Genomic DNA, 16,376 nt, shown 5'->3' with positions numbered 1-16,376 from the left:
TTTAGGGGCGGGTGCATATGGTCAAAATACCCGCCAGTGCAGGCAAGGGTGTTCCTTTAAAAAATGTAAAGCTGGCTTCACCTCAGTTATGCATGCCGGACTAATTGGGGAAGGGAAATGTAAAAAACATAAAATATAGCTGTAGCTCGTGCGTTTTATGGGACAAAATGTGTTGGCGTGGTTACTGTGACAACAACACGTGCACGTGTGAAGCAGTAACATGCGTTTTCGGCATTTTATCCACGTTTCACTGATGCATCGACGCGATTGTTAAGGCAACATTCCACATGGCGATCCCAACTTAACTAATTATGAAGGTAGTACAAACGCTCTGACGGGGGCGATAGTATGCGCTTTTGAGGATTGCACTTTGAGGCATGGTTTACATCTTTCGCACCCGAGAACATACATGCAGCGGCGAGAAAAATATTGGTTCACTCGCAGCTGAAAAAAAAAAAAAGGAGTTATTGATTTTATTACGGCCGCCGCGCCGCTGCGGAAAGTGCTGACGCACTGTCAAGCCGCTGCTAAGAGCGGCGGCCGTTCACTTCGCCACGGTCAGCGGGCACACTCAGTTTCCATGCTCAGTTTGCTCGAAAACGCCGTTGAGAGCGTTGCAATTTGGTAGCGCACGAGCGTAGTCACGTGGTATCTTTTCATATTTCGCGGGCTTTCTTTAGATGCCGGAAAAAAGGACCCCGTAGGAGATACGATGCTACAATAAACTGTATTCGTTGTTTATAAACCTGCTCTACAACTTAACGTAATGGTCTTGGCACTAAAGTGAATATATGAAAAATTGCATAATTCATCTTAGTTAATTAATTAAGCGCAATACAAAATATTCTGAGGAGCGCCACATGATGGCGAACAATGCATCGTTGGTTTCAGCTGGCTGCGGTGTACCACTTTTTTTAAATCCTTGGTTCAAGTTACGTGAAACACCCTGCATATTTTTCAAACGGAGTACTGTCAGCGCGAAATCATTCTACTTTACGCACGAAACTACGCGCAAAAAACAAGACCAAAATTAGCAATTTCTTGAAGTAACCTCTGTGTCAACTGGAAGAAAGGTAATGATGGAGACCTGAAGTTAATTAGGGTCCCAGAAGAGCTTGAGAAGCTCAAAGAGCAAAGGGAAGAAAACAAAAATTTTATTTTGCCCCGACGTACGTAGCTCTCCAAAACTGAGCGAGTAGCAGAAGGTACCTGTGCAAACCCATTACAAAAAAGTTAAATGCTGCGGTATACAGCGTTTAATGTCTGAAAGCTAAACCTGAGCTATCGGAGACACCGTAGTGGAGGACTCCATACCATTTTCGGCAATCGTGGGTCCTTTAACGTGCACTGACATTCGCACAACACACGGACAATTTAGGCATTTAGTGCTTCCAGTTTCCGTTCTGGACAAACTAGCGAACATCGTCTACGCACAGCAGCGCACAGGACAGAGAACATGAGCTAGAACTTTTAGAACCTTAAGCGAACATTTCGATCCTCCCGCTGATCTCGTAACAGGCGCGCCGCGAGTGGAAGCACGCTGTGCGGGCCCATGAGAGCGCCAAGGGAGCTGAAGGTCTACTGGACCGCAGAAAAATCTGTCGCGATCAGACCTTGCAGTCGGCATTCGGCCTTATGTGTTGCTCTCAATCACCGCTGCGTTTTGTTGATTAATTTAAGTTTATGAAGAGCAATGCCACAGGCCTTGGAGCATTATGCCTATCCATCATAACATAGCGCCCTCCCGCTCATCTTCTACCTCTCTGAGCCTCCTCACCACGAATGCCCTGGCACCGTCCCTGTGCGGCCCTTCGAAGGTGTCGCTTGACGGTGGGGGTGCCGTCCCGAAATATGCTACGCCGTGACTGCCATACATTTCATGCTCCCTCCACTTTCGACGACGATATAGGCTACACTTTTTCATATATATATTTCGCCACCATCGAAATGCAGCCGCTGGAGTGAACGTAAAAAGAAAGAAACGGCAAGGGGGCCAATTCATGGTAACTTTTGAATACGAAGAAATATATCTAATTTAATCACTTCGCATTTTCCGTAACTGGTAACGGTTGGCAATCGTTGCGTATGCTGTTCCGATGCTGCAAATACATTCTAGCTTCCGTACGCACTGTAAAAAACCCAATAAACTGAATTCAAAACTGAAAGTAAAACTGAAAGTGACACTACATTTCCGCCGCTAGGCGGCCATCGGTACCGTCGGGCCTTTGTTGATTTTTTCCTGCCTGTTGTGTGGCGTCGGTCGTGGTGTGCGGATTTCAGCAGTTGACGTGAACTGCGTTTTCGACCGCGTTTTTCGAGGTACCGCGTTGAACTGAAGTGTTTTTTGTGCATATATAACTGGAGTAGTGCGTAGGTTCGTTCACTGCTGTCCAAGTACTCGTATCTCACGTATCGGAACAGAAGCACCCTTTGGAGGCTCTGCCGAATGCGTTTCTTTGTTGTAGGTTGGCAGAAAGGCCGGCGCTCGCTCACGTTTTAAAGGTTTGATATCAGAAATCACGGGCGAAGTTATAATGTGCGCGTGTTTATGCACCAGAATGCATTTTGTAATGTAGAAACGTCCTGAAGTCGGCGTTAATGAAAAACTAGCGTTGCCGTGACTTGGAGACGTACTTCATCAGCTCGGCACGACTACACACCTGCCTCGAATGGTAAGCAATACTATGTCTTCATGCATGCTTGTGTGCATTATTCAAAGCATATTTTATGGAAGAGCGGCCTCAAGACTTGCCGCTTCTACTACCAAAGTGCCAAGATCTGCAGACAGGCAGCTCTTTCCATGTATCCAGGAAGAGAAGCAGCACTGAACAGAGTTCGCCGAGAATGATTCTACTCAGAGCTGTTTTTGTTTTGACGAAACGAATGTTGCAGAGTACTGCCTCATGCTACTTAAGAGCTCTAGTATGTGTGTTCTGTCAAATTTAAAGCCGTTTAACGCTATTTCGTCAAATTCCTTGTCCTACGGTTTATCTGCACGTGGTAATTTTTCCGCCCGTGCGTAAGGTCTATTCCGTATCTGTGCGTAAAATGCGTTGCGTCAGCGTGACGTCTGAGATAAGCTTTCAATTTTGTGTGCTGCAGGCGCTGACCACTGATCGTTTGTGCATCAGGCCATGTTTTTGCATAAATTTGTTGACGCTGCTATCTATTTTGGTTTTTAATTGTTTTTAACGGCATCCAGATTAAAGAATCCAGTGCTGTGCCAGCTAGGTATATTTAGCTTGCTTTTTCAAGTTTTTAAAAGCTTCATTGTTTGGCCGTAGTAACCTAATTTCTGAATTTTGGCGGCCTCTAATCGTGATGGTATTAAATGGATGTCTGCAGGGGAAACATCTACATCCACATGGGAGTCCGCAGCCACAGCTTGCACCTTGTTGCCGCTGGGAAATATTCACGAGCAGTATGGAAGCAAAGGTGTGTTTTAGTTCTTGCTGCAAGCTTCTTTTTATGTTGTATGCTAGGTTCTTTTTTGGGCCATTTTCCCTTCTTTCCTTCATCAGGCTGCTTCATGAAACAGGGTACATAGCCTAACCATAATCAAGGGTTCGACAGAATCCTGTCTGGCGAGGGAGAGGCATAGTGGTGAAATAAAACGTACACTCGCCAAAAGATGGTTTATAAAAAAACTTAGTTTGACGTTTTGGGACCCGTACGTTTCCCCAGAGTGGTGTACAAAATCCCCTGCAAAAACTGCGATGCATCATACATTGGCGAATCAGGCGATTTCAGAAGAAGATTAAGAGAACATAAAAACGACGTCAACAAATGTCGCACCTCATCGAACCCGCTGGCAGAGCATGCTCAAGAAAAGAACCACACCATTGACTGGGAGAACGCCACAATATTAGATACCATGAAACCCACATCGTCACGACTGCTTGTAGAATCTTTTTATATACAGACCACGGATCATGTCATTAACAGGACGAAGGGTAATCTCCCGGATAACTACGCCCACTCACTGCGTTGTCAAGTGCGCATATAAGAAGCGGCCCATTCCGTCCATCATTCATTGTGAACAAGGGACCCGTACGGGTCCCGAAACGTCAAACTAAGTTTTTTTTTATAAACCATCTTTTGGCGAGTGTACGTTTTATTTCACCACCATAGCCTAACCATGCCCTCATTTATTTGTACATCCTTGCTAGTTCGTTGTCAGCATGGGGTTATTGCAAACCAGTTTGAGTGTCGTTAAACGTAGTTTTCTCGTCATCATCATCATCCTGATTACACCCACTGCAGGGCAAAGGCAGTCCTTTGCCAGCTGCGGCTACCATATCCCTGCGAACTTGGTACTAGCATTTGGTGATAAAAAGTGCGCTACCACATAATGTCTTAATCTCCTCCTCTCAAAAAGTATGTGTTCACAAGCAGGAGAAGTACACAGTCCTGTGTACTTCTGCTTGTGAACGCGTCCTTTCCACGAGTGTCTCACAATTTGAAAAGAATAGGAGCTAGGCCTGGTGTGCGAGTAGTATTCTCTGCTCCAAGCAAATTGCAATGTCTCCGCAAGAGTGTCAACCGTGAAGGGTTGCCACCTGCAGAATGCGAAAAGAACCGAGAATTCTCTTATGTACAAGTGCCCCAAAAATGTGGCGCACAGAAGTGAGCTATCCCGCGGAACGTGCTCTATCAGTCAAACAGGACATGTTTAAACGACTGTCTGAGCGAACACAAGAGCCCCTTAAAACCACCTCCTGAAAGCAATATGGTCAAATATTGGCTGTCGTGTGAAAACTGCACCTCTGCTTTCAGCCGTACAACCATACTGTACACGCATAAGGACCAGCACACGCGGGAGATTGTTGTTGATGCGTTTTATCCGTCAGGAGCAAGACAAATGCATCTGCAAACATTCTGTTGTGCTCAAATGCAAAGAACTATACTTCGTCTCACAAGATGTTTGCAGCACTACGGAAGGTAGAGCTCTCTCGTCCAATCAGGACTGCAGAAACGCAGAAAATAGTCCCTCGAATATTTGAGGAGCGTATGACTATTAATCAAAACAATAAGCATTGCAACTAAAAACATGGTTTGGACAGGTATATTTAAATGGTAGGGAGTGTTTCAATCACTGGTGATATTACCAGACAAAGCCCGTACGGACACAGCTCTGCGGAGGCCTGCTGCGAGGTAGTGATGCGTTGCCACTTTCCAACATGGCGTCGGTCGAGTCTGTTGTGTCTCCTGTGTGCTCTACATCGACAGTGCGCTATTTCCCCAAGCAGGCGAAGCAGGTGGCTTCGCGACAACAGAGGGACTGATCAGAACAGGTTGCGACAAAAAAAAAAAGTGGGGCTAGTCCCTTTGGAACGGGCGTCCGCCTGTCCAAAAACAAACCAAAGTAGAATAAAAAGACATCAAGTGCCACCTGCTAGAGGTAGAAAGAAGCCACCTGGACATCAGGTGGATTGAGCCACAGGCGCGTAGGAACACACTAATTTAGTGCGCGCCATCCTGATTGGACGAGAGAGCTCTACCTTTCGTAGTGCTGCAAACATCTTGTGAGACGGAGTATAGGCTACCTCAGCAGCTTAGACGGCAGGGTAACAGTTTCTTCTACATTTTTAAACATTTTTTTTTGTTTTTATTCACCAGCATTTTTGCCTTTCACAGTCAATCTTTAATGCAGTGCCACATGTTTTGCAAGCTGGCAAACTGTCGCGAAAAAAAATGTTGTTTATGCTCTTTTTTCACCTGTTTATTGTGTGGCAGCAATTAAGATCGTCAGTCTTGAGTCAGCGCCTAGTCTGTCTTGTTCTTTCATACCATTATAGTCATGCTGTGCCCTTCATGCTGACAAACATGTACCGACTAGCTCAAGAAAGTAACCTTTTACATTGTGGAGCCATTTTACCCATTGCATTCGCATGGTTTGAATGAATGACCATTCAGGTTGCTATTGCATATTTTTGGAACCGAACAAGCTTAAATTTTGCAAGCTTACCAAACTCTTAGGATGCTTATGTTTGTTATTACCTGCATTAAGTCTCCTTTCCTGCTCACGTCTACAGAGGGCAAAATGCTAGACTCATTATATTGCGGGGACTATATTTGGTAGACTGGCAGGAACAATACCACCATCCAAGTGCGTAGGGGAGTGGGAGTTCTCAGTGTCACGGTTATACATCTGCACAATGTAAAGATTCAGATTGGTGTCCTCTTTGTAACTTGTAATTGTAATTTTTCTAGTGTTACAGAAGCCTCTTACAGCCCAGCCAATTTATTGACCTATATGGAAGCTGCTATATGCCTGGTGATAAGTAGGCTGTGTATTGTGTTGCTGTGCAATACTGAATAAGGTGATTCCACGCCACGTTATCCAGACTTTTGTACTCGACTGCACTTGATTTCCTACAGAAACAAAAAAATCATGGCTTATTTTATTACCATGACAAAGATTTTTAAAGCATGTTCTTGGCAGAAAAAAAGAAGTTTCGTGTTGTGGCCACAGTCTTATGTTTACAAGCAATAGCAAAGCTAAGTCTTACAAAAAACTTGTTAAAAATAAACACTTTATGCATGACTGAAACTTTTTCATATAAATAAAGGACGTGCTTTTATATCCAATAAATTGGACTCATGTATAAAACATGAAAGAAGGTACAAAAATATTGGAAATTGATATTTTTTATTCAATTTATGTTCTCATAACAGTCATTTCAACTATTTTTCTGGGTTATCCAAAAGGCAAAGAATGTGATAAAAGTGTTTCAGAGATGAAAAAAATGCAAGGCATGTCAGTCAGCTGAAAAAAAATATTTTTGAGACATATTCAGCCGCCAGTGGCTCAGTGAGGTTGGCCTCATTTATTTTCTAATGGCTGTGACATTTCTAAAATTTTAATTGGAGCAATTTTCGTTTTAGGCGTGAAAATAATTTCGCAATTTGAGTCTCTACCTTCAACCCCAGCATTGCTGGCTGCTTGCTCGACACTGCGGTGCACGCTAGAGCCGGCATCAAGGAGACACAAAGCTTCGCTTCACGGTGCTCCATGTGGATGCTCCTCAAATTTCGGTTTTGACGTGTCTGCTGGCATGTTCGCTCACATTTTGTCAGTTTGAACTCGAGCATGACTTATGTCCAGCGTGCACCATTGAGAGAGATAAAAAAGGCTTGATGTGGTGAAAAATGCTTATTTTAATGGTAGCACTCTTGTAAACCGCCTAGTGAGTTCACCTTTGTTTTCTTGAATCATTTGTTGGAGCACCCAGATAGCTACGACACTCTTAATGGTTTTCTCCGCCCATGTAAACAGCTTATAGAGGATCAGTATTTAACCTTTCTATGGCCTCTGAATGCTTTCTGTTGCTGCAGGAGGCCTCACACTTCCACCAATGCCGTCATAAGCGCTCTTCCCATGTGATCAGGTGAAAAAGTCCATTCCACTGAAAAGTTTAAGTAATTTTCATGGTAGTAGAGGTTTTAACTCTGATTGGTCATACCACAAACAGTGCTTCCCTGTGTCGAGGAACGAGAGCCGTTCTGCCATGTGGCCCCTTCATTTTTACTTTTTGTAAATCTATCCTTCAGCAGATTTCTTTATTGCCGAAGCTGCTGGCATCGAAGACCAGCACACCATTGTATTCGTGCAGCGGAGTGCTGGTTTTGTGTAATTTACAGCTGGTGGCAAAGTGTGCTGGAGTGAAAAGGAAGCACTGAGCAGTGTCGATGTTGAACGCAGGGACTCAACTTGTAAGATTGTTTTCTCGCTTAAAAAAAAAAAAGAGCCCCAAATAAACTAAAAATAAATGCCATTAAATGGTACTGTTTAAATTTCTATCTTTCATAATTTAATTAAGATCACCTCATTATGTAGTAGACTACTGAATATGTCACAAAAAGCAAATTCTCTCGACTTTAGAATCCTTTCGCTGTCTTGCCTTACATGTTTTGCTCTCTGAAACATTTTTATCACATTTGCCTTCTCGACAGCTTAGAAAATAGAATAACTACTGTGAGAACATGAAATTTGATAAAAGATTTCAAATTTTTATATTTTGTACTTATAACATGTTTTATTTAAAACAAAATAAGTTCAATTTACTGCATTGGATATGGAATACCTTTAATTTATATAACAGAAACTTCATAGTCCTGCGTAAGAACGTTTCTTTTTACAAATTTTTTTGCAAGGTTAGGTTTGGCTATCACTTTCAAACATGAAATGGCGGCCACGACGGGAAAAAATTACTCCGCCTAAAACAAGCTGGGATAATGTTTGCCTAGGTAATGCAATAAGCCATGAATTTTTTTAAATAAATAGAAGATTCAGTGCTAAGCCTGGAACAGTTGGCATGGAATGACCCAATGGCATATAAATGCCAACTGTGCGCTGATTTGAAGAAGCCTTTATAATATTTTTGTAGCTCAATTAATATTGCAGTGTAGGTTGAATGCAATTTTTTCTGCTTGCATAATTGGAATGGTTCCATATCATGCCGTTTATTTCGCATCTTGTATGCAAACTTGTATTGCATTGCCAATATTTTTTGCTGCTAGCATTCACCCCATATGAATACTGCTGCTCCTGAGCAGCATACTCAACTGATCCACTGGAATGGTATCACTGTGTGTACCTTTGGTAAATTTCTGGGAAAAATGTATTCATTCACCTGGCTGCTTCATAGTTTCATGTTTCATATGTAATGACAGATGAAATGCGGATCTGTCCTAAGGATGAATGTGGCCATTTGTTAACACCATTTTACAGTAGTGATATTTGCAAGATGATCAATTCTATTTATCTACTTTGTACTTTTGTTCACTACATGGTGCATGTATGCCTCTAAGAAAGGAAATGCGAACCAGAAAGGAAACAGCTTGGAACCCCTTGTGGTCTTTTTCCAGATGTAGACTTCATCTCTTAATGTGTGATAGTATATTAGTCTAGGCAAAGCAGCGTGCAGGGTAACAGGGCACTGACAGGAACACACAGGTACTGCGCTGACTAACAATTGAGGAATTTATCGCTTTGCTCACTATAAATACAGGAAATATGATCCAAAATACAAAAGAAGGAAAGTCATGGAATCATTTGGTCAAATCTGTTGGGCTTATTTATCCAGATAGTCAATTTCTTTTTTCGTTGGCGTTAGTGATGATGTGCTTCCATAGGTTGAACAATTCTTATGTGTCATGCACGTCTCTAATATCTCGGCATGAGCTGTTAATTATATTTCCTAAGAATTTTACATCATCGAAAGTGGGGGGTGCACTCACAGTTCGACACGTCTTGCTAGTTTGCTACTGTATCCTGTCTTAGTATTGCCGACTTGTTCTATTAGACAAATGTTGACATGCTGACCTTATTTCCCAACATACGACGCTCCGCATGAGAGAGGGATCTCGTAAGCGAAGCCATAGTCGCATGTTGTGAATTTGTTTCGGTGCTTCATCTTGTGTTGGCGCGTTGCATACTACGTTCAGCTACTTTCTGCAAAAAAAGCAAATGAATCCATCACAAAGAACTTCCGCAAGCTGCAAAAGAAGGTTAAGCGCCAAACAGGGAAGAACGAAACCTAAAAACTTGTGTAAAGCCAACAACTTGTCCAAATTAGTGCTGGCTATGACGAAAAGTGATGGCCTATGCCTGAATGCCTTCGCTATTGCAAAAACACGGAACAATAACTGGCCTTTCAGAGTAATTGTCGCTGAGCAAGGATCAAGGCAGCAAACCTTAGGGCAGTATCTGCAAGAATTGCTCTCCTTGTTCACCGTGGGAGACCTCTTCCTGGTGAAGAAGCCAGAAGTGTCCGCATTCCTCTCGAACAGCTGTACAGAAGAGTTGTCATCTCATTCTGATCAAGGACTTAGACTGCACGCTGCTAAATGCTGCCTTGTTTGAGACGATAAGAGAAGGCATTAATTCAGTGGGAGCAGTACAATTCCAGAACCTGTGCAGAATTAATGCGGATAGATTCCTCGAGTTGCTAACCATCTACTTCCGTTCTACCTATGTAAAGTTTAATGATGTGTGCATACAGTGGCAGGGAGTATGCACCAGTTCCAGCGTTGCACTAATTCTCATTGTGCAGCTAGCCTGTAAAGATAGCCAACTATTAAAAAGCTGTGCATGGCGCCAGTTTGATAATGACCTTCCGATTTGTGGACGACTTCTTAGTAACCCACAAGCTTCATTACCAAGGGTAACACAAAGTCATTGTTGACATCTTCAAGACCTTCTCCAAAGTTCTTGCTAACTTTGAGCTGACCAAAGAAATGCCACTGGAGGTACAGCTTCCCGATCTATGGCTGTACTTTGTAGAGACCCATAAGTGCTTGCGTTACTTCCCAAGGTCGAAAAAAAGGCTGTTGCTACTGGCGCACTGAAAAATATCCTAAATAGCTCGTGTATTGACCGTCAGCAAGAATTCCTTGAGGCCCACCTGACATGGCTACCTGAAGCTGATTTCCCAGATGACCTCATCTGCAGCCTTGGCTTCAGGATAAAGAAATTTGCCTGTCTACCTGTAAAAGGCTTCAGAAAGAACGGAACATAGCTGTCATAGCATATTACTATGGGGTTTAGCTCAGCAGCAGGCGCGACGGGTTGCACTCAGAAGGCACCCCAAACCAAGTCACTCCGAGCGCTAGCTGCAGCGTGCCTGTTGTCGTCAACTGCCCAGTGTCAAAACAACGTCCTCTTCGCCTTGCAACTTGCACTGTAGCACTACCCCCTCCGCCTCGCGGAAGGAAGCACAGCCCCTGGGCGCCCTAAGGTGGTGCGAATGGTAGGGCTTAAGACAGGTGACGTGCACGAGCTTTGTGGAGTGGGCCGGGGGAACAGTGCGGGAGTGCAGGGACGTGATTTCATAGGTCACATTGCTCAGTTGCCTGAAGAGAAGACGCGGTAAGGACCCACGTAACGAGGCAGCAGCTTCTCACCCAGGCCCACATGGTGCGCAGGGAGCCAGGGGAGTACGTGGAAGCCGGGAGGGTAGTGGGCAACACGGTGATTAAGGTCATAGGTGCATGGTATCAGCCACGCACTAAAGAAAGTGGTCAGGCAGGCTGGTGTGAACTTAGTATGCAACACGCCCAGCTAGGGTGCTTCAAAGACAGCCTGGTATAAAAGAAGGCTGTCAAATCCGCAGCATGCGACAGTGACTTAGGCACCTTGTTTACTAAGTTCACACCAGCTCGCCTTACCACTTTCTCTTGCGCGTGGCTGATACCATGCACATATGCCGTCACAGCTAACTTCCGTTCTTTCTGAAACCTCGTTGGGGTGGATCAGCAAATTTTTTTCATTATCTTCAAGCCAAGGCTGCAGACGAGGTCATCCGGGAAACCAGCTTCAGGTAACTATGTCAGTTGGGCCTCAACGCTTTCCTACTGACAGTCAATACACAATCCGTTTGAGACATTTTTTAGTGTGCCAGTAGCAACAGTCTTTTTTTTCGGCTGTGGGACATAACACCAGTACATATGGGCCTCTGATGTGCAGCCATAAATCGAGAAGCTGTACCTCCAGCAAGGACTTCGGAGAAGGTCTTGAATATGTGAACAATGCCGTTGTGTTGCCCTTGTTTATGAAGCTTGTGGATTACTAGGAAGTCGTCCAAAAATTGGGAGGTCATTACCAAATTGGTGATAAGCAAAGCTTTTTAATAGTTCGCTATCTTGACAGGCTAGCAGGACAATGAGAATTAGTGCAACGCAGGAACTGGTGCATAATCCTTGCCACTGTATGTGCAGATAATTAAACTAAAATAACAGATGGTTAGCAACTCGAGGAATCTATCAGCATTAATTCTGCATTGGTTCTGGAATCATGCTGCTCCCATTGAACCAATGCCTTCTCTTACCGTCTCAAACAAGGTGGAATGTGGCAGCGTGTAATGTTAGTCCTTGATGACAATGAGAAGACACTCCTTCTGGACGGCTGTTCAAGAGGAATGCCGACACTTCTGGCTTCTTTACCAGGAAAAGGTCTTCCATGGTGAGCTAGGAGAGCAATTCTTGCAGATACTGCCTTAAGGGTTGCTGCCACGATCCTTGTTCAGAGACAATTACTCTGAAAGGCCAGTTATCGTTCCGTGTTTTTGCCATAAAGAAGGCATTCAGGCATAGGCCCTCACTCTTCTTCACAACCAGCCCTACTTTGGTCAAGTTGTTGGCTTGACCTTCTTTTGCAGCTTGTGGAAGTTCTTTGCAGTGTCTTCATTTGCTTTTTCACAGAAAGTAGCTGAATGTAGTATGCAATGCTCCTAGCAAAGGTGCTTCAAAAACAGCCCAGCATAAGACGAAGCACAGAAACAAATTCACGACATGCGACAGTGGCTTAGTTTACAAGATCTATCCGCCACGCGGAGCGTCCTGTGTTGGGAAATAAGGTCAGCATGTTAACATTTTTGTAATGCAACATGTCGGCAATACTGAGAAAGGATATCGTAGCAAGCTACCAAGACATATCGGACTGTGAGTGTGTATCACACTTTCGACAATGTAAAATTCTGAGGAAATGTAAGAGATGTGTATGGTACATAAGAATTGTTCAACCTGTTTAAGCACATCATCACTAACTCTAAGGAAAAAGAAATTGACTACCTGGATAAATAATCACGACAGATTTGACAAAATGACGATTCCATGACTTTCCTTCTTTGTAATTTGGATGATGCTTTCTGTATTCATTGCAAACTAAACAATAAATTCCTCAGTTATCACTGCACCTGTCTTGTCTGTGTCCTGTTATCCTGCGTGGTTTTGCAAAGATTCATGCACCAACTGGCCCAGCTCCTTTTCTTGTAGTTTAGTGGCCTTGTGCAAATCTTTCTTGATGGATTTTTGAGTTTACTGGCTGCAGACATGGGAGATATGTTAACTTAGCACTGTTGCCTGCCTTTCAAGATGTCACTTGCTTGATATATTAATGAATGCATGCTTTGCATTAGTTGCAGCTGACCACTCTCATGGAAGGGGTTGTGTTGCTGACTTTGATCAGATACTGTGCTTTCTGTTGTTACAGTGAATTTTGCACATTACTTGTTGTTCGGTTTATTGTAAAGCATTTTCAAGTGCGCTATTTTCGTCTTTGTTGTCATGGTGTTTTGTGCCTTTTATAGTCAGTTTACCCTCCATACAGGCCAGTGGTTTGCACTAGCTTGTAGCAGTTCGTGCAGAATTAATTGCACGACCTGACCACCTTCGTTCTATTTCATAACATCTAGCTTTTTAGCTAAAACATTGTTTGTATAATGCCGTTTAGAGCTATTTTTTCTAAACCACAGTGGCCTCTTTGGAATGTTTAAAAAAATAACAGCTGGTGCTTGCTTGCCACATGGGCAGATTTTCTTCTTTCTGTTAGCGTTAGCATGCATAATAAAACACATTGTTAATGAGCAATATGTTGGAATTTATCAGCAACATTGAACAGTGTAAACTGGTATGAAATATTTTACTGTTTTTGTCTAAAATGCAGACTCGCACCATGTATGCTGTTCACCGAAGACAATCCTGAGGTGGCTGAGAACCTGTTCGTCGAGGGAGGATGGCTACTCAGCAGGCTTACCACTGCGGCTCACTCCACAACTGCGCCATAATGTCAGGAATATGGGTGTTCAGCATAAGTTGCCTTAAGTTTGCTTTTTGCTTATTCCTGGGAGTTAGCGTCACAGTTCAAGCCTTCTTCAGGCTGGTATATAAGGCTGCACAAGCATGAATTTTTCATTGTTTGCTCTGAAAAATTTGGGAGGTAGAGTAAGTGCTATGGAACCTTATTCTTGCAGCACCATAAGCCCAATAAAAGCAGGTATGGTGCTGTTGTACCTTAAAATTTTTAGTTCCTTGGATGGCAGTAAGGAATTCATTGGAGAAGCTTCTTGTGCCTTGTTTTATGGATGTGTTTTGTTCTAATAAAAATTTTCCACATTTCTGCAGTTTTGTGATTTGTTTGTCAATAAACGTTTTTCTTAGGTGCACACCGCCTGTTTACTGCTATGAAGAGCTCCAGTAATACAGGTATATTGCATTACTTAGGCATTATAATGGTAAATTTAAAAGAACGCTTAAGAAAAGTAATAAAAGTGGGGACAAATTATGAACCCATTGCATGCTTTTTTCCTGAAGGGTGTAGGGGTGTAAGAAGTGTAAAACGCCTGTGGCTCGGTGGTAAAGTGTGTGATACACCTCAGCACCTTTGGGTCAAATTTTATCATTTTCGGGCTGGTTCTTTCCTGAAACACCCCACCTTAAAGATGTATACAAGTCACAAAACTCCTTTCTGGGCCGGGTGCAAGGGTGCGAGTTATAGACACCTGGAAACTCCTTTACAGGTGTTTTATTTTTTACAGTGTGGGCGACGAAGCGGACGTCCCAATGAGTGTTGTTTGGCCGCACATACACACTCGCAACAGAAGTGTCACAACCACTCATGCGAACTGTTATGGCGACGCACTCGACACTGCTAACTAGTAGGTCACTCACAGGAATGAGGCACGCACATAAATTGCAGCGCGTGGTGCGCCAGGTGGATGAGTGGGGTCAGTGCAGGGAGAATCCGCGCACTCTGTGGCACTGGTGTAAGACACATAGCCAGGTAGGCTCACTTCTCCCTCTGCCGCGTAGGTCTCCTGTAGTGCGAGCACATCGAAGGAGCGGAGAGAGGAGGCAAGTTCTGCTTGTCGGCGGCGGAGGGAACGACAGTTCCATTGTAGTATCCGCGGCCGGGGCGCAGGTGAGTAGCTAGCCATGATGACTGAGGGCTTGTTGTGCGGCGAGGGCCGCAGCGCACAGTTTGCGTGCAGGTGATGTGGGCGGCAGCTCATCGATTATCGCCTGAACTGCCGCAGTGAGGGCGGCGATGACAGTGTCACGCTGGTCGAGAGGTGACGATGGCGGTGATGGAGCAGTGGGGGGTCCTATAACAGCGTCGCGAAAGGAGCGGCCAGTGGATCGGGCGACAGGAGGAGCGCCGGGCGCCGAGTTGCGTGCAGCGGTGGTTATACTGCGCGGCGCAGTGATGGGAGCGCAAGGCTGGGCGCCGGAGTTCGGTGCAGTGGTTTCGGGCGGAGGCGACAAGGTAGGCTGTTTTCCTTGTTGTTCTCGGACGATTCGCTCGGCCTCTTGTCTTGTCAGGTGTTTCTCCGAGGTGGAGAGAACAGTGGCAACTTGACGTTCATGTTGCCAGCATGGGCAGCGGGGCTGGATGGAGGAATGAGTGCCGCGGCAGTTGATGCAGCGGGGTTTCGGAGCATCGCAGCTGTCGTTGGCATGATTGTCGCCACAGCGGAGACAGCGGGACTTGTTTCGACAAGTTGCTGTGGTGTGCCCGAAGAGACCGCAGTTGCGGCATTGTAGGGGCCGAGGTAGGCGAGCGCGGACGCGTCGACGATGTTTGAAGAGGGCTACCTCTTGTGGGGGTTCCGTGCCAGCAAAACGAATGATGACGTTGGCACCACTACGTGTACAGTTGAGAATGGGGATCTTGCTGTCAAGGCCAGCGGCAATATCTTCCTCAGACAGGCCGCGATCAACACCGAAAATGACACCGGTGCAGGTCTTGGGATCGAGATGTTTAGCGCGAACTCTGACGCCACAGATCTCTTCTACTGCAAGGAGCGAAGCGATGTCAGCTGAAGGGTGAGCATCCACAGCACAAACATTGCGGCGCATGTTGACACGCACTGTCACAACACCAGGAAGGTTGGAGAGTTGAGCGGCGAGTGCATCGCGTGTTGAGTTAAGAAAAGTTCCTTTGTTGCCCAAAGGGAAATACAGAACAGTAGAAGGCTTGCTGAGGCTGCTCTGTTGTGACGGGGGTGCGGAGAAGCGCCCAGAGGAATAGGGCAGTATGCCGGGTTCTTCACGAGCAGGCCCTTGTTTGGGCAAGGTGTGCTCGAAGGGACGAAATGCGAGGCGGCGTTTCTTCCTTTTGTCTGGTTGCCGAGGCTGCTCTCGAGAGGGGAGACCGTCTGGGGCGGTGTCCCTGTCCGAGGGGTGAGAGACGGGGGAAGGGTCGTGTTGTGGGGGAGCACCCTTGCTGCGTTGGGCGTAGTCTTCTTCAGTGAAGGCATCCTCTACTGTTGGAGTGGATGTGATGAATGAGTTTGGTTTGCCTTGAGCAAGCCTGGCGCCAGGAGCAGTGCTGGGAGAAGTTTGTGTGGCTGCGGTGAGCTTCTCTTCTCGTGGAGGGGGAATTTGCTGGCTCTTTTGTGAAGGAGCATTTGGAGGAAGAGGGGGGCTTGCCCATCGGGAGTGAGCTGAGGTGCGATGGCTTCATCAGCTTTGTTGTTTTCACGTGGGGAAGTGGAGGTATCGGAAGCAACAAGTGAATGTGGTTGCCCGTCGATTGCCGCGGCTTGAGGCAGTGGAGAAGAGGCCTGACAGAGGACCTCTAAGGGCTCCGTGGT

The 16,376-nt window shown here is 45.2% G+C and overlaps 1 long non-coding RNA gene across 1 annotated transcript; it reads left to right on the top strand.

Moving 5' to 3' along the window:
* Window positions 1–2,238: 2,238 nt before the first annotated feature.
* LOC149357250 (uncharacterized) lies at window positions 2,239–13,904 on the top strand. The gene is made up of 3 exons (XR_016291797.1): window positions 2,239–2,672; window positions 3,346–3,435; window positions 13,448–13,904. It is a non-coding gene; the product is annotated as an uncharacterized LOC149357250 (long non-coding RNA).
* The last annotated feature ends 2,472 nt before the right edge of the window (window positions 13,905–16,376 follow it).

Source organism: Amblyomma mixtum, chromosome 3 (assembly GCF_055824585.1).
Source record: "Amblyomma mixtum isolate Tamu chromosome 3, ASM5582458v1, whole genome shotgun sequence".
NCBI lineage: Eukaryota > Metazoa > Arthropoda > Arachnida > Ixodida > Ixodidae > Amblyomma > Amblyomma mixtum.
The sequence above is the reverse complement of the archived record's forward strand: the minus strand, read 5'-3'. Positions and strand labels throughout refer to the sequence as shown.